Below are 26,781 nucleotides of genomic sequence, written 5' to 3'. Positions count from 1 at the left end.
GGAAACCCAAACATTAAGGAGATAGTGTAGGTATGGGATGTAACAAGCAATTCAGAAAGCCTGCTGGATCGTGTGAGCTTTAGCCCACTCCTGAAAGCATCTCTCCTTGCTTTGCTTTAACAGTGTCCTCCACACAGCACATGCTTATTTAATTAAATTGCCTCCAAGACTAAGGTCCTGCTTTCCTCTACCTCACTTAGAGAAATGGGAAGCTGCGTGGCTAGACGACAAAGATGAGCTATTCACAGAGCACAGTTTGAGAAGAAAGGGGCTCAGGCTGCGGCAGGAAGCATCCCAAGTAACTAGTAGGGACAATTTTGTAAGCCCAGGAAGAATTCAGCAATGGAGCAAAGGGAGTCATGACATCAGTCAGGAATAGCTGTAGCAGTGGGGATACCAGACCTTGATCTGCCTGCAATATGATCAGGAGAAAGTCTACCGCCTAGGAGAGGTAATTTTTCACAGTGGTATAAATCTAAACTAATATCAGAATGATATACATCCTGTATCAGCACTGGGGGAATAGGACAGATGCAAAAAGAAACAAATTATTACCTACCTTTTCAATAAACCTGGACAAATGAGTAATTTATGCAATGCATTCTGGTCCTTCCTGAACACTTGCCTCAGTTGTGGTACCTGCAAGAAGCTTGTTCATTGTGATTCTACAATGTACATATCCTACCACCTCCCCTGGGTAGCTGTTGCAGTTTTCCCCTGCCTGCTCTCTACTTGTTCATGTATCTGTCTTTAGACAAGGAGCTCTGTAGGGCAGGGACTGTGTTGTCTCCTCTGGGAAGTGCCTAGGCAGTGAGAGTAAAATAGAATAGAGTCACTCACTCTGCTGGCTGGGTGTCCGTGACCAGGCTGTGAATTTCTCAGATGCATTCATAATTATATGGTGCATTAAGTCTTCTGCAATGCATTAGTCTCTGTGCACTGAGTGCAAGGTGTCCTATGTGATTATTGCTGGCTGAACAGTCACTCTGCACCCTGGGTTTGTTAGTTGTGAGTGGCGAGATCAGTGACAAGACTTTATGGTCCCATCTCCCCGTCTGTAAGATGCAGGTAGTGCTGCTTACCGACCTGCGTCAGGCATTTTGGGATCTAGAGATGAAAAGCTCCGTAGGAGTTTTGTTATTGATTGAAAGAGCAAGTGCCCACACACTCAAAAGCTGGGTTCCAGGTACATGTGGCTTGTGCTTTCTGGGGACACTGGCATGCACTAGCAACCACAAGTTGCTGGACTTGAGGCGGCAATCAATGAGTGAAATCCTGTGTGATGCAACTCAGAGGATTATGATGATTCCCAAGGTTAAAAAAAAAAAAAAAAATCTATGAATCAGCACCACCAAAACTCAGCCTCTTGAATCTTCATGGGGACTATGAACACTAAGGGGAGCAACTGAGCTCACCCAAAGTGAAGTCACTTCCAATTTCAAGTGACTATCCCCAAAGGGGACAGAGGGCTTCAGCATGACTTGCAGTTACGGCAGGGTGAATAAGGCACTGCTCTGACGCGGAGCAGGATGTGGCAGGGAAGAGAGGGGAAGCCTCTGGCTAACCAAAGGGGAGATCCTCTGCCTTTGACCCGAGGGCTTCCTGTTGCGTAAGAAGCAGCTGAGAGGCAGGAGAACAGGCCTGCTGGCTGGGGCACAGCCCCAGAGAGAGGGCGGGTTTGTCATTAAATTGGGGTGGCAATCATGATGTGACAGCTGGGCGTGAAGCCTATGCACCTCCAGCAGGAAAGGAGCACTAGAGAGCCAGGTGAGTGCCTGGCTTTCCGTGCAGCCCGGCTGGCAGCTCACACTTCGCTTTTGTACCACAGCTCCTGAAAGGGCCCCCGGTGCCTCCACTGTGCAGCCTGAAGGGGGACAGCATGATGCAGCGGTGCCCTCATTAGCCCCTGAAAGGCCACACCCTAGGTATGTGAAGGCTCATGCCCCTGCAGCAGACGGGCTGCCATACAACTCAGTAGCTACTTGCAGTCACTCCCCAGCTACCATTCAGTCTGGGATTGTCCCAGGAGCCGAAGGGAGCTGGCACAGAAGCTCTGCTTTCTCCTCCTGAACATGGCCTGCTGGGGCCAGCCAGTCACCCACCAGCACAGCTCCTTGACCTCAGCGAAGATGGCCACAAACCTGCTGGCAGCGCAAGCCCCACATGCACAAACAGCTGCACTGCCTGGCCCGGTGTCTGTGGACCAGTAATAGCCCTACAGGCCATGAGCCCATCGCTGCCGGCTCACTGTGCAGGGAAACATTGCTGCTGGCACAACTCCAGAAACATGAGGAATAAGCCCAGCAGGATTAGTCACACACCGATGAGAGCAGATGCATGGGCTGCGCTGCTGACCTGCCCTGGGTGTTTGAGGCATAAAAGAAGGGTGGGCCCAGGCCCAGCCCAAGCTCAGATGTGAATTATTCAAATGGGGCTCTGCTAGGCTATAGAACTAGTGAAAATAGCACCAGTCCTGCTAAAGGGGCCAGCCACAGGGACTGCAATAGGACCAGCACAGGCAGGCTGCTTTTCAGGAGAAAGGCCCTAATTCCAAGCCCCTCTCCTGCATGGGAAGGAGAAGTGTAGCACTTTGCATGCTGGGGGGCTCAGTGGAAGTACTGTTTTTACTGGACTGACTCAGGGAAGTCTCTTGGAACAAGGGAGAGAGTACAGCCCCACCATAACCAGCCTCGGTCTGCAACACCCAGCTGGTGTCTTCAATAACTTGTGGCACATGCTGGATGGCTATTTGACTGTTTAATCCAGTGGATCAAGGCTTCCTAGATCCGTGGAGAAGAGATTAACATGCAATAGCCTATAACCATCCTTCCCATCCCACCTTTCCCCCCTATGACTGGGGGGGGGGGTTTCTGGGAGCCACTTCATCTTGAAAAGTCCCTTGACATGTGTTAACTACTTATGCTAAACAATCTGTTCCACCTTGTATTTAGCTGTCACACTGAGTATATGTCTCAGACCTGAAGAAGAGCTCCATGTAGCTCAAAAATTTGTCTCTCACCAACAGAAGTTGGTCCAACAAAAAGATATTCCTGCCCCCACCTTGTGTCTCTTATAACCAGCCTTGTCCCAGAATCCGAACAGCAGCAGGGGCTGACTGTTACCAAGAGCCCCCTCTCATTGGCCTGAGTACCCTTATCAAGGGACATTAGAGAAAGGGAGAGGTGAGAGCTGGGTCATTTAATTATTACACAACCAAAACCTGGTAAACTATGGTGCTGTGTCAGTCTTCAGGATTGTGAGTAAAGCATTCTGGTTTTATGGCTGTTACCCACGCAGTTGGCTGGATTTTTTTTTTTTCAGAAAACAAAAAGTGAAGCCTAAATATTTTGCAGATGTGTCTGTTGTGCCAAATTGTTTTGGTTGGAAAAAACCCAACATTTTGGGAAAAACAAAAAAATATTGACTTTTTACACTCTAAACACCTGTTTCAAAATTTCCTTCCCTCTTAAAAAGCAATCAAAAAAGTGTTTTGGATGGTCAAACCAGAGGCACAAAAGTCAACTTTTCAATTCATAAAAGTTTATTAAAAATTTGTTTTCAGTTTGTCCCAAAACAGTTTATTTTTCCAAATTGACATTGAAGCAAGAAAATCCATTATTTGCCTCACTCTAGTTATCTGCACTGTTATATTAGCAACATCAGTCATTTATTCATGTTGCCAAAAAGCTCCATTCGGGGATCAGGGCCCAATGTGCTGGGCACTGCACAGACTCAGAGTAAAGCAAAGAGACTCGGACCCAAAAGAGCTCTCAGTCCGGTTATGACAGGGTGCAACAGATACATCCAAAGACATACAAGAAGTGGCAAGACAAGGTGACAATTAAGATGTTTGCATGAATGAGTAGTCAGAGCAGTCCGCGTGTTTCTGTCTATGGTACAACTGCAGTTAGTTTCTCTGTCCAAGGCAACAAGTAACTTTTTTGTGGGTTCTGTACTGTGGCCATAGGGTACAAATCAGTAGCAGAAAGATTTTTATTTAGCATCTTCCAAACTAACTGCCTCCCAGAATGCAACATGCTATTTGTCTGCTTTGATATAAATCACATGATGTTTACAGTAACACTGAGCAAGGATTAATGGCTTTGCTAATTATATCACTATCAGTTAGCTACCAAGAGGACTGGTTATTGCTCAGCTATATCTAAGCCCATTCACCTGGCATGCTGCTGAATTACCATGTGCAGTATATTAGATGTGCCTCATTTTACAGCTTCAAGGACCTTCAAGCCTGCAAGTGTAGTAAGAAAAAAAAAATGTGCTTATTAACATCAAATGAGTAAAGCCTGGAATGCCTATTTATTCCAAGAATGCCAGAAACTAATCCTATCAATTCCAGGGAGCATCTCCTGGAACAGCATTTCCAGATAAATACCAGCTATGATTTGCATTAACTCAGGCTCAATTGATTTCTCCTCCTGAGCTCATGAAAGCCCAGTTTCAGATCAGCCTCCCATTTAGTCCTCTCTGCTCAGTTGGCTTGCCTTGTTTGCTAGGTATGTGTTTGCTTGACCTACAAGTCATCTGTTTTAATTTGCCTGAGTAAATAGAGGAAGCATTTTTCACATTTTTGCACTGATTGATCTGCAGTGAGATTGAGCTTCGCATCTTCTTCACTCACCCACCTGCCTTCCGCCAGCTTCTTACACACAAGAGCTGTAAAACCTAATTGTCCTTTGTCAAATGTCTGCATTTCTTTTCCGTATGCCTCGCTAATAGCGCACTAAAGAATTTCTGTAGCAGAGACTAATTTTAAAATGCTATTAGCAGGGATGTAGCACTGGAAACACTCAGCTGGTAACAATATCCCAACTGCCTTTTGCATTTTTTCAGTTTTGCTATTTATGACAAGCACAGATAAGATGCAGTTTCAGAGGAAAGTCAAGTATAGTATTTTGGTGCCAAAATAATTCTCCATCTAATGAATGGCCTATGGCTATGACAACAAATGTTTTGTACCGAGAAGACGGCAGCTGTGTCATTCGCCTGGGAACTTACTGCAAAGCTGAAAAGTGGCGAAGGAATGTTTGGTTCAGTGACTGGCTGTACTGCAAACCTGAGTCTGCAGGTTATCCAGTTACGCTGCAGAGACAGACAATGTAAACTGCCTTATACTGCCCTGGTGCCTTTCCAATCTTGATTTCCAAGAATGAATCTCTGTCTATTGCACTAAGCAGTACCCATTAGACTTTCCTGGAGTTGCAGAATAATTTGTCTCAGGCAAAAACTTTTCTTTCTGGTTTTATTGCAAAAGCAAACAGAACAATAGACATTGGAGATCGTCCCTTTATATAGATCACGCTTTGTCCACCCCAGAGAGGGCAGTATAGGATTGCTTCCTACAGCACATCTAGTGCTTTGTCTGGTTTAACTGTAGGTCTCTCAAGTGATAAAGACTCCACCACCTCTGTAGAAGATTGCTAAGCAAGGTTTTAGCTCTGTCAGGGACATAAGAATTGCTGTGGATCAGGATCAGAACAGTCAATCCAGTTCAGTATCCTGTCTCCAGCTATGGCTAGTATGAGGTAAAATGATCAAAATGGACAGTTATACAATGACAAGGCTAAGAGGAAAGTCTCTTCTTAACCCCAGGCAATGAGTGGTTGGATTCTCTTGTGGTTTTCTTTGTGTTCTGCCTAAAATGTTCCCTTTCTTAATTCCATCTGACAGCTTCATGTACCTCCCTAAATAATTTCTCTTCATCCCCACATTTCCACTTATCAAATGTTTGCTTTTAAAAAGTTTTACTTACACCATGATAAATACATTGTTTGATGACAGATCTTGATGACAGATCTTGGAACAAGATGCACAATTTAAGATGTGCAAAGAGAGGAGATTAAGAGTCCTCAGGCCAATTCAGGATTTATAGCTGAACAGAATAGGACCTTTTGCCTCAGATGCTTGGAGACAGCAGCTACTGGCAAATAAGTCTGCTTATTTTAGCCAAGACCTTATGGGTCCTAGGCCTCTTTCTGTTCCTGTGTCCTCCAAGGACGTTATGTCCAAGCTAGCATGGACCTATCTATGGATAAGAAGAACAGCCACAGTTACATTAGACAGGCTGTATACAGTTGGGAAGGAATGCCTCGTGCTTCAGAGGATATGATCTTTAGAAAGAAATTCCATAGGGGCAGGGTCTTCCCTAATTGCCCACTTCAGGGTGTCTTGAACCTTCCATTGAAGCACCTAGTACTAGCCATGGTCATGAGCCAGGTTCCTGGCCTAGATGACCCCAGTCTGATCCCATATAGCAGTTCCCACCACCACACCCGTATATAGCACGTCATAAGTAAATCTCAAAGCGCTTCCCAAAGGAGGTCTGCATCCTTAGCCCCGCTTTACAGATAGGAAAATTGAGGCACAAGGGAGGGAAGGAGCTCCTCCATGGTGACCTACGTAGAACCCAGGCCTCCTAAGTACGAGTATAGTGTACTGCCTAGCCTAGCCTATGTTCCCCATGTAAAGTTTAGCTTACATTTCCATTCCATTGAACCCTTGACTTTTCCCAGTGCCTCGTAAGCTGCCATAACTATTTTTAAGAGCTAATAAGTGGCCCCAGGAAAGGTAATTAAATGCAGCATGATCCCCCTTCAGTAGCACTGCCCAGCAGTACACAGCTACCGACTCAGGTACTAGTGCAAATCACAGTAGCCATAGAACGGAGATACCAGCAGACAAACTACCGTTCCCCAGCTGCTCCACGGTGAACAAACAGCTCAACTCCCATTTGGTTTCCAAGGTTTCTCATTTTGATGTTTAACTCTGTATATTTATAGTGCCCCTTGCAACTGAACATGAGCAGTAAGACAGCCAGGCAGAAGTGTTCCTGAACAGAATGTTTTTCTGTTTTCCACGAGGCGTCAGCAGCTCTTTAAAGTCTCCTCATTACCTTCCATGTTTGATGCAAAGGCAGATTTCAAAGACACTTCAGCTGTGACAAAAAAAATGCAGGTTCTGTACTGAGCCACCTGCAAAGTAGAGCAACATGACCCAGATGAGAAGGGAACTTTGAAAGGATCGTGTTTGGGGAACGAGGCTTGCCATTAAAATACCCAAAACCAGGATGGGTCACAGGGAATGTACTCCCTTCCGAATTAGACTCGTAACTTCAGCATTAGGATGCCATGGATCAGGTTGCTAATTTAGACTGTCATTAAGCAATACTTAAATGAATGTGGGTAGGATAATTTCTTCTTTTGCAGAAAGCAGGTTAAGAACTCATTTATATCAGAGACAGGGTAAATGGAAACAGTGCATTGGAGCCAACTGATAATCAAGATCACAGCCCACCTCAGGAGCCAGCCTTCCTCATGGGTAATTAGATCTTCCTATATTTTATTAGGAGTCTTGCTTTTTCTCCAACTAGCTGTCGCTCAGGCTGCCCCATGGGCCTGAGAAAGGGCATTGCTGCTCTGGGAAGAACCTCAGGCAAGCTGGCTTTGAATTATGATGCAAAGGGCCCTGCAGCCGGCCCCAGTTATGTGTCTGCACAATTCTCTGAAATGCACAGGAGTCTGAACTGACAGGGGCCCTCCCCCATGGTCAGACACAGAGCTTTGAGCACAAATGTACTGAGTCAACTTTATCCTTACAGGCTGGACAATGAGAGCAGCTGAGAGAACACTGAGCATCAGAAGGGGCCCAGGAATTACATAGAAGTAATTTGTGACCAGCTCCTTGCTTCGTGCGCTGCCCGTTGCAGGTCTTCACCAGCAGGGTCACGTCAGCATCTCAGGTGGAGAGAGAATGAGCAGGCTTCAATTCCAGCTGCTGCTTTCACTCAGTTAGGTGGCTTTTAGCTATGCAGATCAGAGCACCACCATCAGAAAATGAAGCAACACAAACAGCCCCTTGCCTGAATCACACCCTAATTATCCTGCCAGTCCCTCTCAGGACACGGGGAAATACCTGGGTCTGGCAGGAGCCCACTCCCAACTCCCTTGTGGGCACTGAAGGGCCCTTGGAGATCAGCACATTCAGCAATAACCACTGAGGATATTTGAGGAAATAGCCTAGTTAGGCATCAAAACCCCATTCCAATCTAGAACACATGTCACAACTACTGATCAGAACTGAGCTGTCCTGCAGCGGCTCAAGAGCACAAGGACCAACCTCAGGGCAGACTGCAAGGAACCCGGGCACAAACCCCACACTGGCTGTGGGTTCTGTACTTAGATTTCACCAGCCAGTAACAGCCTTAACATGGAGTCAGATATGGGGTATTCCTCACAGGGAGCCTGCCTCTGTAACAGATGTTCCCAGGCACCATGGATCACAGCAATATTCAGGTCACTCCCAGTCCCAAAGGGTCAGTCACTTACCCTTTAGAGCTCACACCGAATACAACCAGAGTGTTATTTAAAAAGTTAAAGCAGGTAAACACACAGTTTTATATAGAATATATGCACGCGCACACACACACGTTCCAATTTCAAAAGTAACAGATGCTTCTATAATATACATCCTTTAGGGCAAACCCAGGGTATACACTGGGGATCTTTTGCTTATGCCTGGTAATCCTTGCTCCCCAGAGCCCAAGCAGCATAAAGATCCAGTTTCTTCTTGTTAGGGGTTTTATTCCCTTTCCCCCCATGCTCTGAGCTGCTAACACAGCTGACAAGAGGAATTCATCAGGAAAAGTGGGTGGGGGAGGGGGCAGTAAGCAAAATCTTTTGTCCCCTTTAACCTTCTACTCTGTCTGGTGTCGATGGGCCTTCCTTGTGGGGCAGGATGTATGCTCTGCTGGAGAGCAGCATTTCCTGCTGGTTAATATATATCTCCTGTCTGGGGATTTACTTAGTTAGAGGCTCACAACACGGACGCTCAAGTATTCTCTTATAATGGAGATAGAGACGTTATAAGTGAGATCAATGCCAGCAGCAACTCACAAGCATTCAACAAACACTAAGCACATTCTTATAACGCTAATCCCTATTTTAACAATAGTAACACCCAGGTGAGCCAGACGGATTCCAGCCATGTATTTGTCAGTGTTCCACTGAGCCACAGGGACCTTGGCATAAGCTGGCACCTGCTCTGCCAGTGTCACAGTAACTTTATGAAGGAGAAACCTGTAGACTCAAATAGATGGTACCAGTTTCCTCCTTACACTTCTAAGTAGAATTGAAACCATAAAATGGAATGTTGCTTGCTGGATAATTGCAGCTGCTACACACCGTTCCCTTGGAAGCCTCCCTGGGAACTTCTAAATCATTAAGCAAACCAATCCACGAGTTGGCATGGCTGCAGGATAGAAACACAAGGAGGTGGCTCAAGGCACTCTCTGCAAGGAGACGGATGGGGTATTCCAGGGTAACACTGACCTGGGAATTCATTTACAGCCAATGATCAGGGTATTCTTTAATGACTGTATACGTTAGTCCAGGCAAGTTACAAATAGAACAGCATCAGGCTATCCGCCCAAGAGGTGCTGAATGTCGCCTTCTCAACAGCATCCCAACCCTTCTCAGGCATGCTGCGCTGCCATGCCACCTCAACATTACAGAAACATCTTGGCAACTTTTATCTACAGCGCACCCAGCGCAGCTAGGCAGTTAGCAGACACAAAGGCAGGTCCCTGTTCCTAGAAGCCTCCCAGCCATGCAAAGTCTCCTAGAGCACGGGGCAGGGCATTTTAGCTGCACTGTCAGTTAGGCGCCAATACGCAAAGCGCCTTCGGCCAGCCTGCCCATCTGCAAGATTAAAGCCCTTGAAGCCTCCAGCAAGCCATGCGCCCAACCAAGGCAAGGCCTCGGATACCATTTCAAACCACCTTGAAATCAGAAGGGAAGTACTCAGAGATGCTGGGAACCAGTCTCTGGGGAAGTAGTTAGCAAAGAACGTCAGCTTAAAGCTACAGCAATGTAAGACTTTAGACAAAGCGTACACAGCCCCAAAGCGGGTGCTGTGACTAGGTCAGAATTAAGAGAAAGGGCCTGATTCTCTCCTCAGTGAGACCAGTGTACAGCAGGAGTGACCCACCATCAACAGTGAACTGCAGCACTAACATTAGTGTAAGGTGTGAGCAGAATCAGGCCAGGAACTTTCCTGGAGAGTTGTTGGAGCTCTCACTTGCCTTGTGAGAGATAGCACCTCACCTAGCCCTCGATTGGCCAGGCCAGTTGAGTATCTGTAGTGCCTATCGCAGCCGTGGTAGTACTTCCCTGGTGGCTAGGCCTGTAGGGCACAAGGTCTCCAGGGCAGGGACTCTGTGTGTGTGTGTTGAAGCAGGACTGTTCTTAATGTTTTCTCTGAATATTGGGGGGTGCCTCAGTTTCCCTATGCAGTTCTTAAGTATCTAGGGGGTGGGGTAAGGGTGTATGATCGTTGCAGAGCCCTAGAGGGTAGGTGTGTGCAGGGGTCTGGACACAGAGAATGGCCAACACCCTGTTTCCTGGCAACGGATGGCCTGGCCCTTCCCCCCTGCAAGGTGAGAGCTAAAGGGTTGGAGAACAAAGGAATCCAGCGACCTCCTGGCCCGGGGAAAGGGACAAAGCCCAGAGGAGGGGGGGCTGGAGAGAGTTTCAGTTTGGGGCTGGGGACGAGAAGTGAAGTGCAGATGTGGTTGTCTAGCTCACTGCCCCCCAAAATGGACCCGGCTGAGGGGTCCTGTTCTCTGCACCTACAAGCTCTGTTTTAGACCATGTTCCTGTCGTCTAATAAACCTCTGTTTTACTGGCTGGCTGAGAGTCCCATTTGACTGCGGAGTTGGGGTGCAGGACCCTCTGGCTGCCCCAGGACCCTGCCTGGGCGGACTCGCTGTGGAAAGCGCCCGGAGGGGTAGAGGATGCTGAATGCTCCGAGGTCAGACCCAGGAAGGTGGAAGCTGTGTGAGCTTTTTTTCCTGCAGACAGTCTGCTCACAAAGAGGAGACTTCACCAGAGTCCTGCCTGGCTTCTTAGGGAGCAGTTCCAGAGCATCGCCCAGGGACTCCGTGACAGGAGGTACCTCAAGCACTCAAGAGCCGTAAAACGATAAACGACAATAACCTCGGTGCGTCCATATACGTGAGCAAGGCCCTTCTCTCTGCTAAGCAAATAACCACGAGGCCCTAGGAGAAGGGATGGCATGAGGCGTCTCTCCACTGCATAAGAGGTAGCGAAGTACCGACTGCAGAGCAGACCCTCGTACAGACATTATAGTAAAAAAAAAAAAAAAAAAAAAAAAAAAGGAACTTTCCATGGGGTTTACCATTTTATCTAATTAAAACTTGCCCTAAAATTCCAGCTTCAGGCTTTCCCCTCAGCCCTTCTCTCTGTAAGTTTACATCTGGGGAAGTTTGGTGTGGGGCCAGCTCTGTGGGCTTGACTGCCCTACAGGGGCCTGCCTATGGCCACATGTAGTGACTGAATGGCTTGTTACCTGTTGCTGGTGCCACAGGGGGCTGCCTCTTGCCCTGGATGGCAGAACCAGCACAGAACAGATGCATCTACAACCTCATTCCTATGGCCCCTGAAAAGGATGCTGATCAAGGTGGGTCGAGGTGGTTTGACCTTGCTCTCTTGTGTCCCTCTGCTTATCCTGCTGCTGCTGCCGCCATGAGTCATCTTGATCAAACTTCCAGGCAAGACAACAGAAATCTCACCTTTTCCTACCATCTGTTGAATGTACATTCCCTGGGGGTATTTGTGCCTTAAAGGCATCTCCAAGTTTCAGATACTTCCTGAGGAAGGCACTTTATATGCAACCAATCCTTGTTTACTTCACTGAAGGTTCTGACTGGCTGACAGGGAGGTCTCCATTTACAATGCAATTAGTGTTCACAGCCACAAAGCAAAAATTAACTGACGTAGATTTTAAGATGCTAAAGGAAAAAGCAAAGCTTTTATTTTTTGCTCCTTCTTAATTAGTTCATTAGTCTGCAAATTATGAATCAGAAAGAGTCATCTCATCTCCATGTCTCACAGCCCAGAAACTCGTCAATTTCTGAATTTTCTGGGGACCAGCTTTTACCTTTTCATCTTTAAAAGAACTCTAAAAGCAGCAAACAATTAGAGAAACAAATAATGAACCAGCTTGTGTACTCCAGATTGGCTACACAATGAAGAGATTCCCCTGTAATTGGACTGAAATGGAAGCTTTTGAGTGCTTCGCCTACCACCGCTCAATGGGAAACATGAGCAAATCAGATGGCATATTCTCACCAAAGCAACGCGTATTCTCAACCTGTACCATCTAGGAATACAAAAGCTGCTTCCAGCCTTCTGACTTATTTAAAACAATCCAATGTTTAAAGCAATTCAATCCTACAAAGTCAGTCAAGAGAGAGAGATGATTGTAAAAAGGGCCCGGAGTTGAGGAAAGAGCAATTTTAGAAGCATCCAGACCGCAGGTATCCACTCCAACATTCTCCCCCGTGATAATCGGGGCATCTCCTTTGGCTTAGCTTGGGAAGTTTTAACCCCATGAGTTTGGATGGACCAGGATCAACAAGGCCATGGTTACAATATTAATAACATCCTTAAAATAAAAAGCACAAGACCACCCTTGAAGTTGTTGCAACACAAACATCATTACTGAAACATTAACAAAACAATCCATATAAAATTATGGTACATTTGTCAAGGAACATTATTCTGGAGAACCATTTCCTAGCACACTGACTGCACAGGTCCTCAATTAAAGACTGTTTTTGTGCAAAATGTGCCACCCAGTGGTATATGTTGGTAACACAGGAACATTTTCAAAAGCGCTCAGTGCCCATTGGGACACTTAGGGCCAGGTTACCAAAGGGCACAGCACCCAACTTGATAATTTATAGATAACTGAAGATCAATTATTCCCTCTCCCAGTGCACTGACCCAGCCCATGCAGAGCTGCCAGCAATCACAACTTCATTTGTCTCAGTAGACCCCTCCACTGCTCACTGTCATTCACAAAGCCCCACAGGTGGGCAGGGGACTTTGCAAACAGGTAGGAAGACAAGGTCCCTTCTCCAAAGATCTTGCATATTATGGGCCATGTTATTCCCATGTGGGAATTCCACGATATGCCACGATATTCCACGATATGCATCTGAGGAAGTGAGCTGTAGCTCACGAAAGCTTATGCTCTAATAAATTGGTTAGTCTCTAAGGTGCCACAAGTCCTCCTTTTCTTTTTTCAGAAAATCTGTGACTCCACACTGGCTCCCAACCCACCTTGCTCCTCTCTGCATTCTTGGCAAGATGATTCCTGCAGAGTCGAATGTGGGACCAGGACACTGAGCGAGGAGCTCGGAGTGCAAAGAGCACAGGAGTCTCCCTAGGATGCACAATCCATTAACACATGGCATCTTATCTCTTCCTTCCTCAACTCTGACAATAGTGCACATCAGATGCATCTCTTCTGTGCGGGTGGATGAAGCAGAGAAAGGAGGGACCCCTCACAAGGAGGGAGAGTGGAGAGATCTCTGTAAGCTAGGAAGAAAGGCCCAGTTGTCTAGCTCAGCAACTGCATTGGGGTTGGTTTTATGTAGCTCCACTGGCTTCTTCCAGGACCTTTTTCCAAGGACAGGTGCACTGCTGGAGTAGCTATTCCTATTCATGAGCAAGGTAAGATGATCTGCACAGAGTCCGTCTCGGGCCCCGTCCTAAAGCTAGAACTAGGAGCAGATTAAATTTGTACATAGCTCTGGAAGGCACAGCAGTGCTTTTCTAGGACTGAGCTGAAGAAACTAATATCTGCAGGCAAACAATGGTTCTTGATCGTAATTTACCTGCCGCTGTCTGCCCTGCTCTTAATTCTGTTTTGTAATAGCAGAGGATTTGGCTTCTAGACTGCAATTTAATACTTGCATAAAAGTGACTCAAGTACCCTGCCATTAAGTCAGTTTTACTTTGAGAAAACAGTCCATGTATTATTAGATGCTAATCAATTAGAGGGAGGGACCATCAGGTCTACAAATGAACTGTGTTCAAAGGGAAATCGTTCTGTCTGGAGAAGCAGAAATCTCAATTAGCTGGTGAAAGTCATTTCTTTAACTGGCTTTATGAGCAGGAGTTGCCCATAGCCTTTCCAGAAGTATCTCGATGGCCATTGAACATGCACAGCAGGAGCTGAATGTACATTAGGAAGTTGCTCAGGAGAAGCCCGAAGTGGGAGAGGTTGATTATAGACAAAGAACACCCACCTACTGCCTCATCTTAAAGAGGGGAGAGGGCTCTGGAAATAGCCAGCAGCTTTCAAGCAGCCAAGCAAGGCTCTCAGATTCCAGAGCCTGTGAAAATCATGCCAGTTGTACTCGTTTAGATGCCACTATTAAATGAGCTCATGCTCAGGTGAATTGGTTGGTCTCTGGGGTGCCACGGGTGCTCCTTTTCTTTTTGCGAATGCAGACTAGCACGGCTGTTACTCTGAAAAGTATTCTAACAGTCTCTCCATTGCCATACAAACCGGGAATATCAACACCGCCTTACTCCTACTCAACATACCACTCCTTATACATCCAAAAGATCACCTTGGCCCTCTCAGGCACAGCATCACACTGGGAGCTCACGTTCAGCTGGTTATCCACCAGGTCTTTTAATGTTCATTCCCCCTTTCTAATGCTCCTGGAACTCTATGGATGAAAAGCACTAAATAATGGCTTAGTACAAATACTTATCCTAATAATTTAGAGCTTAGGAAGCCAGATAGGAACAAAATAAGACCCAGCCAAAGGGATCACAATTGGAATCTCAATGTCTGGGAAAATCATGCAGGAGAAGGAGAGAAACGCACACCAGTAAGAGAGAATGCCCTCCCAGATGTGCGAGGCAGTCAGAGGAGCTAGCAAAGGACTTTAAAGAACATAAACAATGTGATCAAGGGGCAGATCAGGGGACCTAGGCAAACCCAAGGAGCAAAGTGAACAGGATAATTAGAGGTTTCAGAGTAACAGCCATGTTGGTCTGTATTCGCAGGGAGAGGGGGAGTGCTTGTGGCACCTTGGGGACTGGCCAGTTTGTTTGGGCATGGGCTTTCGTGGGCTGCAGCTCACTTCATCGGATGCATACCATGGAAACTGCAGCAGACTGTGTGCGCGCAGAGAGTGTGAGGCAGTGCCTCCTCCCACCCCACTGTCCTGCTGGTAATGGCCCACCTTGATTATCATGCACATTGTAGGGAGAATGGTCACTTTGGATGAGCTATTACCAGCAGGAGAGTGAGTTTGTGTGTGTGGTTTTTGGGAGGGGGGTGAGAGAACCTGGATTTGCGCAGGAAATGGCCCAACTTGATTGTCATGCACATTGTGTAGAGAGTTGTCACTTTGGATGGGCTATCACCAGCAGGAGAGTGAATTTGTGTGGGGGGGTGGAGGGTGAGAAAACCTGGATTTGTGCTGGAAATGGCCCAACCTGATGATCACTTTAGATAAGCTATTACCAGCAGGACAGTGGGGTGGGAGGAGGTATTGTTTCATGTTCTCTGTGTGTATATAAAGTCTGCTGCAGTTTCCACGGTATGCATCCGATGAAGTGAGCTGTAGCTCACGAAAGCTCATGCTCAAATAAATTGGTTAGTCTCTAAGGTGCCACAAGTACTCCTTTTCTTTTTGCGAATACAGACGAACACGGCTGTTACTCTGAAAACTATTAAATCAATTACCAACCTGCATATTGTCACCATTGTGAGTGGAGCCGAGGGAAAAGCGGTTTGTGAATATTTATTCACATAAAAAAAGCCAGTTCCCCCACAGCGACCCTCTCGCATTTGCCTCCACTGAACATTTGCAGGCTTGAGTCTGATTAGAGTGAAAGCACAGTTCAAACTCAAACATGGGAATAACTGCAGAAAGTGAACGCAAAATTTTACAAGCAAATATTCCACAGGCAAAGCCACATGACTAGGTGTGCTGGTGAGTGATGTCAGCAATCCGATCACGAACAAACAATAGCACCTAGTGAATTCCCAATTGTCAACTGGGAACATCCACAATGAGCCACGTGCAAATGATCTAGAGACCAAGAAATGTTCCCTGAAAATATTCACAAATCATTTTGGAGGACGGATGTGTTTGGGAATTTCACTTTCTGCCCAGGAACAAAACAAGAGGTGAAATTCACTCAGACAGTTTGTTCTGGATTATTCACCCAGAGCTGCGTGAGAGACCCAAGTTACAGGAAACTCCCTCTGCTCCTCTTGGGACAAAATTAAGGGTCTCTTCCCCCAGCCAAATGGAGGAAGAAAAGCTTTTCAGAGGGATATTTATAAAACATTATTTAGTTTTTGGGGCTTATATTTCACTGACCAAGAGAACAAAGCTAATACAGGAGGGCTTCCCTCTCCCAGCCAAAACACACACACAGAGTCTCTGCCCCAAAGAGTGACAATCTGAGCAGGGCCAGCTCCAGGCGCCAGCGAACCAAGCAGGTGCCTGGGGCAGCAAATGGAAAGGGACGGCAGGAAGTCGGGCTCTGGGGCGGCAATCCGCCCTTGGCGGCGGCAGGAATTCGTCGGCCGCTCCATCACAGCGCGTTTCACGCTTGGCGGTGGGAATGCGACTCTTCTTCAGTCGCCGGCAGCAATTCGGTGACCGCGCCATCACTCGGCCTCTGTGTTCGGCGGCAAGGTTTTTGGTTTTGTTTTGTTTGCCGCTTGGGGCAGGAAAACCACTGGAGCTGGCCCTGAATCCGAGTAGACTGACCAGGCAGAGGGGCGAGAGAAAGGAAGCGCTAGGGCGACTTTCCCAGTTGCAGAGACAGAACTGAGGCACAGCTATCTAGTGACTTGCCCCAGGTCACTCAGGCCACAGGGGAATCCAGCCTGCCTCGCCCCAGTCTACTATTTCAATGACGAGACCATTTTTATCTCCGAAGTTTGGTTTCCGGCCCACACAACAGGTCAGTGATGACATTGATTCAGAACCTCACAATCAAGGACACTGTCCGTAACGCCCTGTTCTTCCAGACGCCCACGTCGAAGCCTTGGTCTCCCCCTCACCAGGCCCCCTTTGGGACAAACACATGCTGGCTGACGCAGCCAGTGCCCTGAATGCTCTCTGCTGAGTGGGCTGCATCAGCTGCTTTTCCTAGCTCTACTTGGCCCAGATTGCAGGGTCCATTTGTCAGTGAGCCTCTTACCCTGGGCTCGGAGCATGGGATTTCAGCTTGGTGCCTCAGTGTGAAGCTGATAAATAGGAGGCTGTTTTTATTGGTGCACATTCTAGTTAGAAAAGTTTTAGATGTCTTGGTGTTCATATTTCAATTGAGATTTATATCCCGGAGAACAATGCGCGGTTATAGGAGAGCGCCACTCTCCCGGCCAAGGCAGCTAATTCTCAGCCACATCTTTCTTAGCTATTTTCTGGCTCCCAACTTTGACTCATTGTCTATTGTTGCACAGCTGTCAAGCGTAACAAGGGGAGCTGTGTCGCTGCTTACCCAGTGCAAGGGAGTTCCATTATGCAGGGAAATTTCCCTGCTTCGCTCAGGCTTTGTCTCTTAACCCTCGCACTGCTGTTCACGTGCACAAGGCACTCACGATGTGAGCAGGGGCAAGAGAAGAGGAAGGAGACGCTGGGTCTCACTTTAGAGGCTACCTCAGCAGAAAGGTGGGTGTCATACAGCCACCAGGTTCACACCTGAAACCTTCGTGGGTGAAACGTGCAGAAAAATCTAGTTCATTCATGGAGCTGCAAGGGCAGAGTCCTCGGCCAGATGCCCCGTCTCGCCCAATCATTCCAACTCCCCATGCCATCGCCAGTGCACCTAATCCAACCTGTGTAATCAGGCTGAAATCACTGTAAACGCTCAGCTGACACATGCTCCTTGTCTAAAGCCTGGCTTCTTCTCTGGGAAAGCAAGAAACGCTCCAGAGAGGGCAGCGCTGATACAGACTGGGCCAGAGCTGCAAGGTGCTCAGCATCCTCCCAGGATCAGGCCCCACCTACTCAGGCTAGAGGGAAAGCTTTTCTAAAAGAGCCCTGGCCAATAAATTCAGTCACTACTGCCCCTCACCAGCGGATGCCCCAAGCACAAACCCACACAAAGCTGCCACGCTCCGTTCAGGTATCAGGCACCTTTCCTGAATGAGGCGTGTCTATTACTAAGAAATGCCACGTGTTCTCACTTCAATTGCATTGAGCAACTGAATTTTTTTCAAAAAACTCAAATAGAATCTTTGTTTCCAGTTTTCTTTTTTTTGCTTTTGTTTTTTCCCTTTTCTGTCCCCCTCTCCTCCACCACCCCATTCTGTTCACTGGGAAAGGGGGGAAAAGGAGCAGGGAGGGGATAAAAACAGAGCCAAAAATGTTTTGGTTCTCTTTTTTCCATTGGAAAAAATGGAAGGTCTCAATCGAATTAAGCAGCTCTCCACGCAATGTTTGTTTGGGTGGACAAGCTGCTCTTTGTTTGAGAAACATTCTGACCGCATGCCCAGCTGTGACTATCAGTGTAATTACTGGGATTGTGGCAGCACCCAAGGGACGCAGTCTGGGGATCGAGGTCCCGCTATGCCGGGACAAAGGCAGCCCTCTCCATTGTTGAACATTTGTCATCATTACCACACGGGCATGATGCATTTAGCACTTTCAAAACTCATAAGATGACAGTTCCTGTGTTTTGGCTTATACTGGGCACTGGATCATCATAACCTCATTGCATCAACTGCCCTACTCTGCCCTCTCAGCCATGGATTGAGAGCTAGCAGAGTTCCCGTAGCAAGGACGCATCTGGAAGTGCCTACTCACTGACTGCCCTAGCTGTCTTACTAAGGGCTTGTCTACACTGGCACTTTACAGCGGTCTCACTCAGGAGTGTGAAAAAACACCCCCTTGAGCGCAGCAAGTTTCAGCGCGGTAAAGCACCAGTGTAGACCGTGCCCCAGTGCTGGGAGCTGCGCCCCTCGTGGAGGTGGGTTTTTTTAGAGCCCCGGGAGAGCGCTCGCCCAGTGCTCTCCCGCCACGACACAAGCCGCGTGAAAGCGCTGCCATGGTAGTGTAGACGGGCCCCAGGGGACAGAAGAACCAGCTAATGAAAGCTATTTGCTCAGCCGCTGGTTGCTGTGCTGCACCCAACTTTAGGTCAAAAAGGGCAGAAAAAAGATTTAGAACAAATGTTTCTTTGAAAAGTTTGACCTATTCTACAAGTGGGCTGCAAAACAAAAGGGTTTCTTCAAAAATTTTCAAATTTTTGTCTTTGTGAAAATTTTTGCCCAGCTCTAGTATTTGATTTCTTTAAAATCCAAAGTGCTTTTGAATCACACTGCAAGACAGCACCATGTAATCCTCTAACAAGCAACGAGGGTCCAGGAGCACAGAGCCACGGGGCCACAGTCACCACTGGTATAAATTGGCGTAACTCCATTGTCATCAAAGGAGATCCCGCCATAGGTACCCACTGCAAATGTGACCCAGTGTGAGCTCTCCTGGTGCCAGCAATATCCTCTATGCTCCAGCCATGCCTGCTGGGGACCTGGCCAGACTTGTGTTCAATATTTGATTAAAGAATGACTTGCTCCCCCCAGTTTGAGAAACAAGCTGGTTTCTGAGGCCACAGGGGAATTGTTTAGTATAATTTATGGGCATAGTTAGCAGAATTATTACGGCAGACTTTCCTTGCACACTGTGTCTCCTTGGGCGGTCTCAGAAGGAGTTCGTCACTGGTGGTGAAGGGGGGACTCCAACAGAGGTGTTTGTAAGCGGTAAAGGTTTGTTTTCCTGATCTGTGCAAGTTTCTTGTCCCCCTCTGTGCTGCCACTTCCCCTGGGTCACACAGTTGGGCTGATCCTAGGAACTGCAGAGCACCCTCCCACCTCCTTGGACCTCAACAGGGACTGGCCTGAGGGAGGTTTCACAGAATGGTTTCAATGGGAGCAGGATTGGGCCCTGGCACAGCCCCCATGAGGACAGTGCATCCCTGGGTTTGTTTGGGGAAGAGGTTTCTGTTCCCCTCAAGCTGTTCCTCTAAGTCCCTCACCATAATGGCGCAACATGGATCACTATTAGTCAAAACAGACCCCTCAGCTCAGCTCAGGGCCCTGGTGTGCTGAGCACCGATCCCACCTGCAGTGAGAGAGAGTCCCTAGCCCAGAGAGCTCAGTCTAACTGGACACAGGATGGTTTGATACACAGGGAGCTGCAGTGAGGAAATAGCAGGGGCCAGGGTTTCATGAGACCTTGGCACCAACATGGGTTTCTTTTGAAAGGTCTGGCCCAGCCATGCCAGGAGTTAACCCACAGCTCCTGAGTCACTGGCCAGCGCCTTCCTCCAGGCTGTCCTGCCTCCCTAGGGAAGAACAGTGCTTTACCTTCAGGAAAGGCGAGTTAATAGCTGGCAAATGCTGCCTTTCCCCAAGGACTCTGCAGCAGAGCCGCATGCAGGAACCGTGCCTTTTTGGCAGGGCTTGGAGGTCGTCTATAACCTTAGCGCTGTCAGCTTTTCCCCCCTCAGGTCGCGAGAAGCGAGAGAGTCGCTTCCTCTCAAACGCTGAGCCATTGAGCAGATTAGCTTGCCAGCTCCAGCTAATGGCAGACAGGTGAAACTCCTGTCAGGCCCCGCTGTCACTGCCAGGGTCCCACCCCATGAAGGATGAGGGGATTTGGCTGGCTATTGGCTGTTGTCTGGAGCAACAACATTGGCCTTGGGCTGAGTCCAAAGTGTTCTTTGGCGGTAGGAGAGAAAGAAAAACATTGCTGTCACCCAAGCTGCAAATATATGTCCAGGTTTTCTGGAGAGACTAGAGAAAATAAAGCTCTTGCAGCTCCTTCCTCCTGCAGCAACACGGCCCTGCTGTAAGCTCCCTGCTGACTTTGGCACAGGGCAGGTGGCCGCTAATCAGAGCGGAATTCATTTCCCAGGTTTGCAAAGAACAATTTGAAATTTGTCCAGAGCACTCAGCAGGTAACGTACAGTGAATGAGGTGCCCAACCCACTGCCTCTCCCACTCTCCTCCCATTCCCTTGGCAGAAAGAAAGGGAAATTAACTTTAGGGTAGGCGTTTGGGGGGCTGTTAACCTGTTTCTGTTAAATTCTCTTCCCTCTGCAGGTTAGGGGCCTCTGCTCCTTTTGGAGCTTCCTTTTCATGCTACTCCCTGGGCTGGGGCCAAAAGTCTCAGCTGTAAACTAAGCATTCAGTCCTACAAGGAGACAGGCCCCTGCACCCATACAAAGTCCCACTGAATTCCAGGATGCAGGGATCCATCGGCACCATGCTCTTAGGCCTACAGCCTGTGCCTGCTCTCGCTGGAGTCAGCCTGGAGCGCTACACGCAGCTTCAGCAGGATTGGGCCCTCACTTTGAAACCTCTGGCAACCTTTTTGAAATAAGCTGCTCCCTGGGGAGCTGTGTGAGGGAGCCCTGTAGGAAGGGATTCCCAGCACTGCCAAGGCTTTCTGAAAAAACTCTTTCAACCTATTGGGAAAGGGCAGCTGCCATTTGCTCTAGCAGATCGGAGGAGAGTGGATTTTGCATGGTTTCCCCCGCTGGTGAGAATCCTTTCAGCTCAACTCTTGCTAGCAGCAGGTTTAGCCTATACTTTACCCTCCACCTCCCTAGGCCCCCCGCGAGTCTCTACAGTACCAGAGATGAGTTTGCTCAACAGGCTGCTGTAACTCAGAGGAGCCGGGGGGGGCTGTCTAGTCTGTAGTAAGCAGATTGGCAAACAGGGAATTCTATACAAACAATAAGACTTAAATAGTCAGGGAAATTGTAACAGAAAAGCCAAGACATTCCAAGCCAAGTAATTTTTGTTTTCCTAAGGGCACAGTCCGCATCAGCCAACTTTTAATATCCTGTCTAATTCGAACAGGACTCTTATCACTTATGATAGATGGCTTGGGAGGGCTGGGATTTCATCGTTTTGACTTAAGACAACAGAAAATTTCCCTACACCACTCCCCTCTCTGATTTTCGTTTGTCAAATTCTAGATATTTGTGGGCCCCAATCTGGACTCCCTAATGGAGCCGATCATCATCATTATGAGATGCTAACCGAGTGCAAATGAATGTCACAGGGCCTAGAATACAACAGTACTGCCATTTATAGTGTAAGACTGTGTTACTTTTATTAGTGATCAACCACAGGAGTTCAATTATTCCAACAATCACTGTTTTACAGTTGGTAAGAAGGATCCAAGAAAACGTTTCTCTGTCTTTAAATGATCGCATAAAGCTGGCTGAAAACACACCATTTGAAGTCCAAATAACATGAAGCTGAATGTTACCTGTCATAAATTGTTAGCCTTGTCCAACATGGTTGGTGAGGTGCTGGCTGGACTGAGGAGAGCACATGGAGTTCTGTCGTTTAGGCAGCCTAACTAAACTAATTCTCTTCCAGGAGAGAGACTGCAGCAATCTACTACTTGAAAAGAACACCACACAGACAAATCATAGAGCTTTTCTTAAGCCTCTTATTTGTATATCATGGCAGCATTAAGCATAATTAGAGGCTGTATAATCAGCGAGAATTAAGAAATATGTAGTAACTGATGCCATATTTTATAAATATTCGAACTGTTTAAAAAACTGAAAATGTTTTCAAAAGAAATATGTTAGCATAATGATTATAAAGTCTTAAATGTGAGTGAGCTGCTTTCCGAGGCTGGGTTTAGACTCAATCTCAGGAACATAAATAGGGTTAATTACCTTATATGCAAGCGGGATGTTTGCACATTCCAGAAGAGTGTGCTTTTTCCAACGTGCTAATTCCAACACATTCCACCCTGTGCAATTTCTTCTTTTATGCACAGCACCTCTCTCTCACACACACACTTCAGTACTTGTAGTGGTGAGCCTTGGAAATTGATTGAGACATCAACTGCCCACCCATAGGTTAACTGGATATTCAAGTGCAAATGGGGCTTTTCTGAATTCACCCTGCCAGAGAGACTGCATTGATGTGCAAATCGCAGGCAGCATAGAGAAGCCTCGGATCTATACAAATGTCTAACTCACGGTTCCATTTTCTAAACAAGAAGCCCTTGCCCTAAGGAGAAAGTGGAGGGCTTATTACTGAAAATAGGCCTTGTGATACCGAACGAGATTCACCCGACAGCACAAGGCTGATGGGATGGGCCTGCGGCCTTCAGTGGGAATTCAGCAGTGCCTCAGCCAGGTCATACTGGCTCCTCTGCAGAGGTGAGTTCCACCCACCGTGAATCCCTAGTTACTGCACTGTGGGCAACGTAATCTCCTCCGTGCCTGGCTGCTCCATGCTTAGACCGAGCTCTGTGGGGCAGGTACTGTCTTTTACTTGGTCTGTGCAGCACCCAGCACAAAGCGGGCCTGCAAGCTGCTACTGCAATGTAAATCACAATGCTAGCACTCTGCATTATACCGTGGAGCCACTCGGACCTGTGCTCTGCTCTTCATTACACCAGTATAAATCCCGTCCGACTGCTGCGGAGTTCCCCCAGCGTAGGTGGCAGCCAGGGCTGGTGCTCTGACAACTCAGACTGACCCTTTGCTGTGAAGTGGTAGAGAGACAAGGCGGGTGAGGTAATACCTTCTACTGGAAGAACGTCTGTCAGTGAGAATTGGTCCAATAAGAGATATTACCTCACCCACCTTGTCCCTCTAACATCTTGGGACTGACAGGCCTACAGTGACACTGCACACAACAACGTGAAGTGCGTTAAGCAATTACAGCAGTTCAGTTTCTGTACTGACTTTATCCTTCCAGCTCAACTCCTCACAATCAAGCTGGGGTGGCATGAGTGGCGAGTCCATGACATGGCTGGGAAGGAATATTCTTTCCTGAGGGCCATTAGAGGACACTCTGATGCCCAGAGCTCATCTGCTGTATGACTCAAGTGCGGAGTTACATACGAAGGTGAATAAAATACAACCTGACTCTAAGGAGACTTTACATAACCAGAGCTTTGTTGTTCTCAGAGATAACACCACCACAGATTTGGATCCACAGGACACAGAAACATGGCTAATTTGTAAAGCCTTGGTAATGATAACCAAAATGTAACAGTATGGACGTGTGCTCAGTTCCACAGAATGTGACAACTTACTTGGAAAGTCATGACTATGTAGATAGATTTGCAAAGATGCCCTCTTGCTGGGATCTCTGAGCTCAGCCAGCCCTGGGCTTTCTGGTTTCTGTGGTCAGTTAATGAGCTGGCACCCCACTAACTCGTTGCTTTTAATCATCTCCGAGAAAACAAACCCTTTATCCTCTAGCCAGGCAGAGCAGTTAATTAGCGTTGTCTAAACATTTCCTACAGTGAGGAGAAGAGTGCCTCTCCAGACAGAGTGGGGTGCTCAGGGCACCACACCCTGAGCCCTAGTACTTAATACAAGCAGGGCATTTAATGCCCACTACAGCCACAGACAATGTGCGTACTGACTCTGCTACCCTCTGCCCCCAGCACCAAGCCCACATGCTCTGCCATAAGCAGCTTGTAGGGAGGAGGCCCATGGGAAAGGCAACCCTCTCCAGAAACACCAGGGCACAGAGGGAACCTTTTACAGTGGTAACCTGATTAGCAAAGGGGAACCCCCTGTAGCACCAGGGAAGGGAGGCAAGGATCACACGCTCTGCAGACAGGTGTGGGACAAGGGGCAGCCTCTTCCCTGTTAGCGAACCTCCCACTTGTTGGTCTGTAGCCGCTAGGGGCTCACACATTCATTAGCCACTCCACTCTCTCTCTCTCTCTCTCCAGTAGAGCAAACAACAGCCAATAGACAACTAGAGAGGGGTGGGGGGGACACACTCCTATCAGCACACCACCTACAGCCAGGTGCACAGCCTGCAGGTCCCCCCAGCTACCACATCCACTGTCCTCGTAGCTCAGATTACCACCCCACTGACGGCACCTGTGCCAGCTCACAGGGTTCTCTCCTCAGCCCCCCAATCTAACCGACATAAGGAATAACATGAAACAGCCTCACCTGAGTCTTTTCCACCCTGGTTTGTCCTGGTCTTGCCACAGACTTGTGCTCATCTGACCCTGAGGAGAGGGAGACTCCCAGGTCCTTCCCTCCCTGGTGTCTGCTTAGCTAGTTAGACCTTTCAACACTCCTTGCCAGCTGAGGCTCAGCCCCTTGCCCCAGGCAGCTTCTTTCTGACACGCTTCTCTGGCTGTCCCTACGCTCAGCATTATCACTCTAACCCAAAGAGAGCTGGCTAGGCTCCCCCTGCCTGGGGCCCTGCTTGTTCTCTATTACCCTCTCAGCTGCTTCCCCCAGCTGCAAGTGCTGGCTCATTCATCAGCCACAGGTGCATCCCCTTTCAGGCTAAGATGGCAGCCCTGACAAGCTGGTCGCTGCAACCCTCCTACAGGGACCATGCCCCCTGTGACAGGGAGTCACCTGTGCTCATGTGATGTTCCCTTGCCCAGGACAGGGAGATCAGAGAGGTGCAGGGCCATGCAGCACCCATGGTCTGGAGAAGGTAGGATGTCATCGGTCCCCATATGTCTGGGGTCAGTCAAGCCCTGCGACCATGTTGCTGCATTTCACACCCCAGCTTCCATTAAGGAGTTTGCATTCATTGGAATTTGCTGTAAGTCGCTTTGCTCCTTGTAGATGAAATAACCTTGCCCTAAAACACAGCATTTCATGTGCCTTCCTCCCGAGTTGTCACGTATCTCCCGCACCATCGGGAATCTGTGGAGAGCAGCCCAGTGCACACTAATTGCTTTGGCATGTGGGAAGCAGAAAAACAGCCAGGCTCTGCATTGAATTAAACAATTATTTTACTCTTCTTAGAACCTCTCTCCAGCCTGAGCACCTTCACAATAGCCTAATCCTTTCTGCAGGGATGTGCAAGGAAGCCTGGGCTGCATGTTGTCAGCTGTCCTGCAGAGACTCAGGAGCATGAGTGCCAACCTCAGGGCAGACTTAAGACCCAAGGCACAAAACACAAATTGGCTATGAATCCTATACTTAGATTTCACCAGCCAGTTATCAAGTGTAAACTCTTCAGCATTGTAACAGCGTAAACCTGGTGTCACAGACATCCCCTTGGGTACTCCGATCTGTCTTGCTACCCAGGGGAGCCTGCCTTTGTGACAGATGGTCCCTTGCACCCAGGATCACAGCAATGCAGGTCACAGCCAGTCCCAAAGGGCTAGTCACCCCGGTCAGTTGCACTGCAGAGCTCACACCAAAGCCAATGCTTATAGCCAGTCCTGTAATAAACGATATAAAGATTTATTGCACAAGAAAAGGAAACAAGTTATTTACAAGGTGCAAGTGGGCTCCCAAGGCTCCCAATACAAATGCTCAGAGATTACCGTACAATTTGGGATACAGATGGAGCCTGGTGCATCACACTCCCCTCTTTGCATGTTGAAATCACTCCATTCTTTGCCTGTCCTATTAATGCCGACAATTCAACCGGTGCCATCCAAAGCCTCTGCCCAGGAGGCCTGCCAAGTAGCCAGTGGGGTACACTAGCCATCTAACCCCTTTTCCTGAAGCTACAAGCTGAGGACTAGGCTGAATCTGCCCATTTGTGCAGCGTGGCAGGAGGCATCAGATGGTGAAACTCTGCTTGGTCGAAGTCTCCCTGCAGGTCAGAATTGTGTAATTAACGTAAAATCATGGCGTTAGGTTTTATGAACTCTCCTGGTAGTGAGATCACAGGACACGTACAATGGATTATATCTGTGATCTGCTGGATTTGGAGGGTTTAAATAATCGTTGTTACAAATGGCACTGCATCAAGTATATTGTACTGTAAGACACTGGGCTTTAGGGGATGCATCAGAGCCAGTGTGTGCCGGCTTACCCCAGGGAGAATTTGACCTATTAGAGCCCCTTCTCACAACCATTTTGGAACAGGCTAATGGCTCTCCTACACTGTGGTCCCAATGCACCTTCACTCTGAGCATGTCCAAGCACAGGC

General features: G+C 47.9%; 1 protein-coding gene across 1 annotated transcript in view; it reads right to left on the bottom strand.

Moving 5' to 3' along the window:
• ZMAT4 (zinc finger matrin-type 4) overlaps positions 1 to 25,366 on the bottom strand; it is a 198,704-nt gene extending 173,338 nt beyond the window's left edge. The window contains exon 1 of the mRNA XM_084615387.1: positions 24,822 to 25,366. The gene's annotated coding sequence lies outside the window, so the exon portion shown is untranslated. The remainder of the gene's footprint in view (positions 1 to 24,821) is intronic.
• Positions 25,367 to 26,781: the final 1,415 nt, after the last annotated feature.

Source organism: Lepidochelys olivacea (genome assembly GCF_965140295.1).
Source record: "Lepidochelys olivacea isolate rLepOli2 genome assembly, chromosome: 26".
In the NCBI taxonomy this organism is placed as follows: Eukaryota; Metazoa; Chordata; order Testudines; family Cheloniidae; genus Lepidochelys; species Lepidochelys olivacea.
Note: the sequence above shows the minus strand (reverse complement) of the source record. Positions and strands in the feature narration are given on the sequence as shown.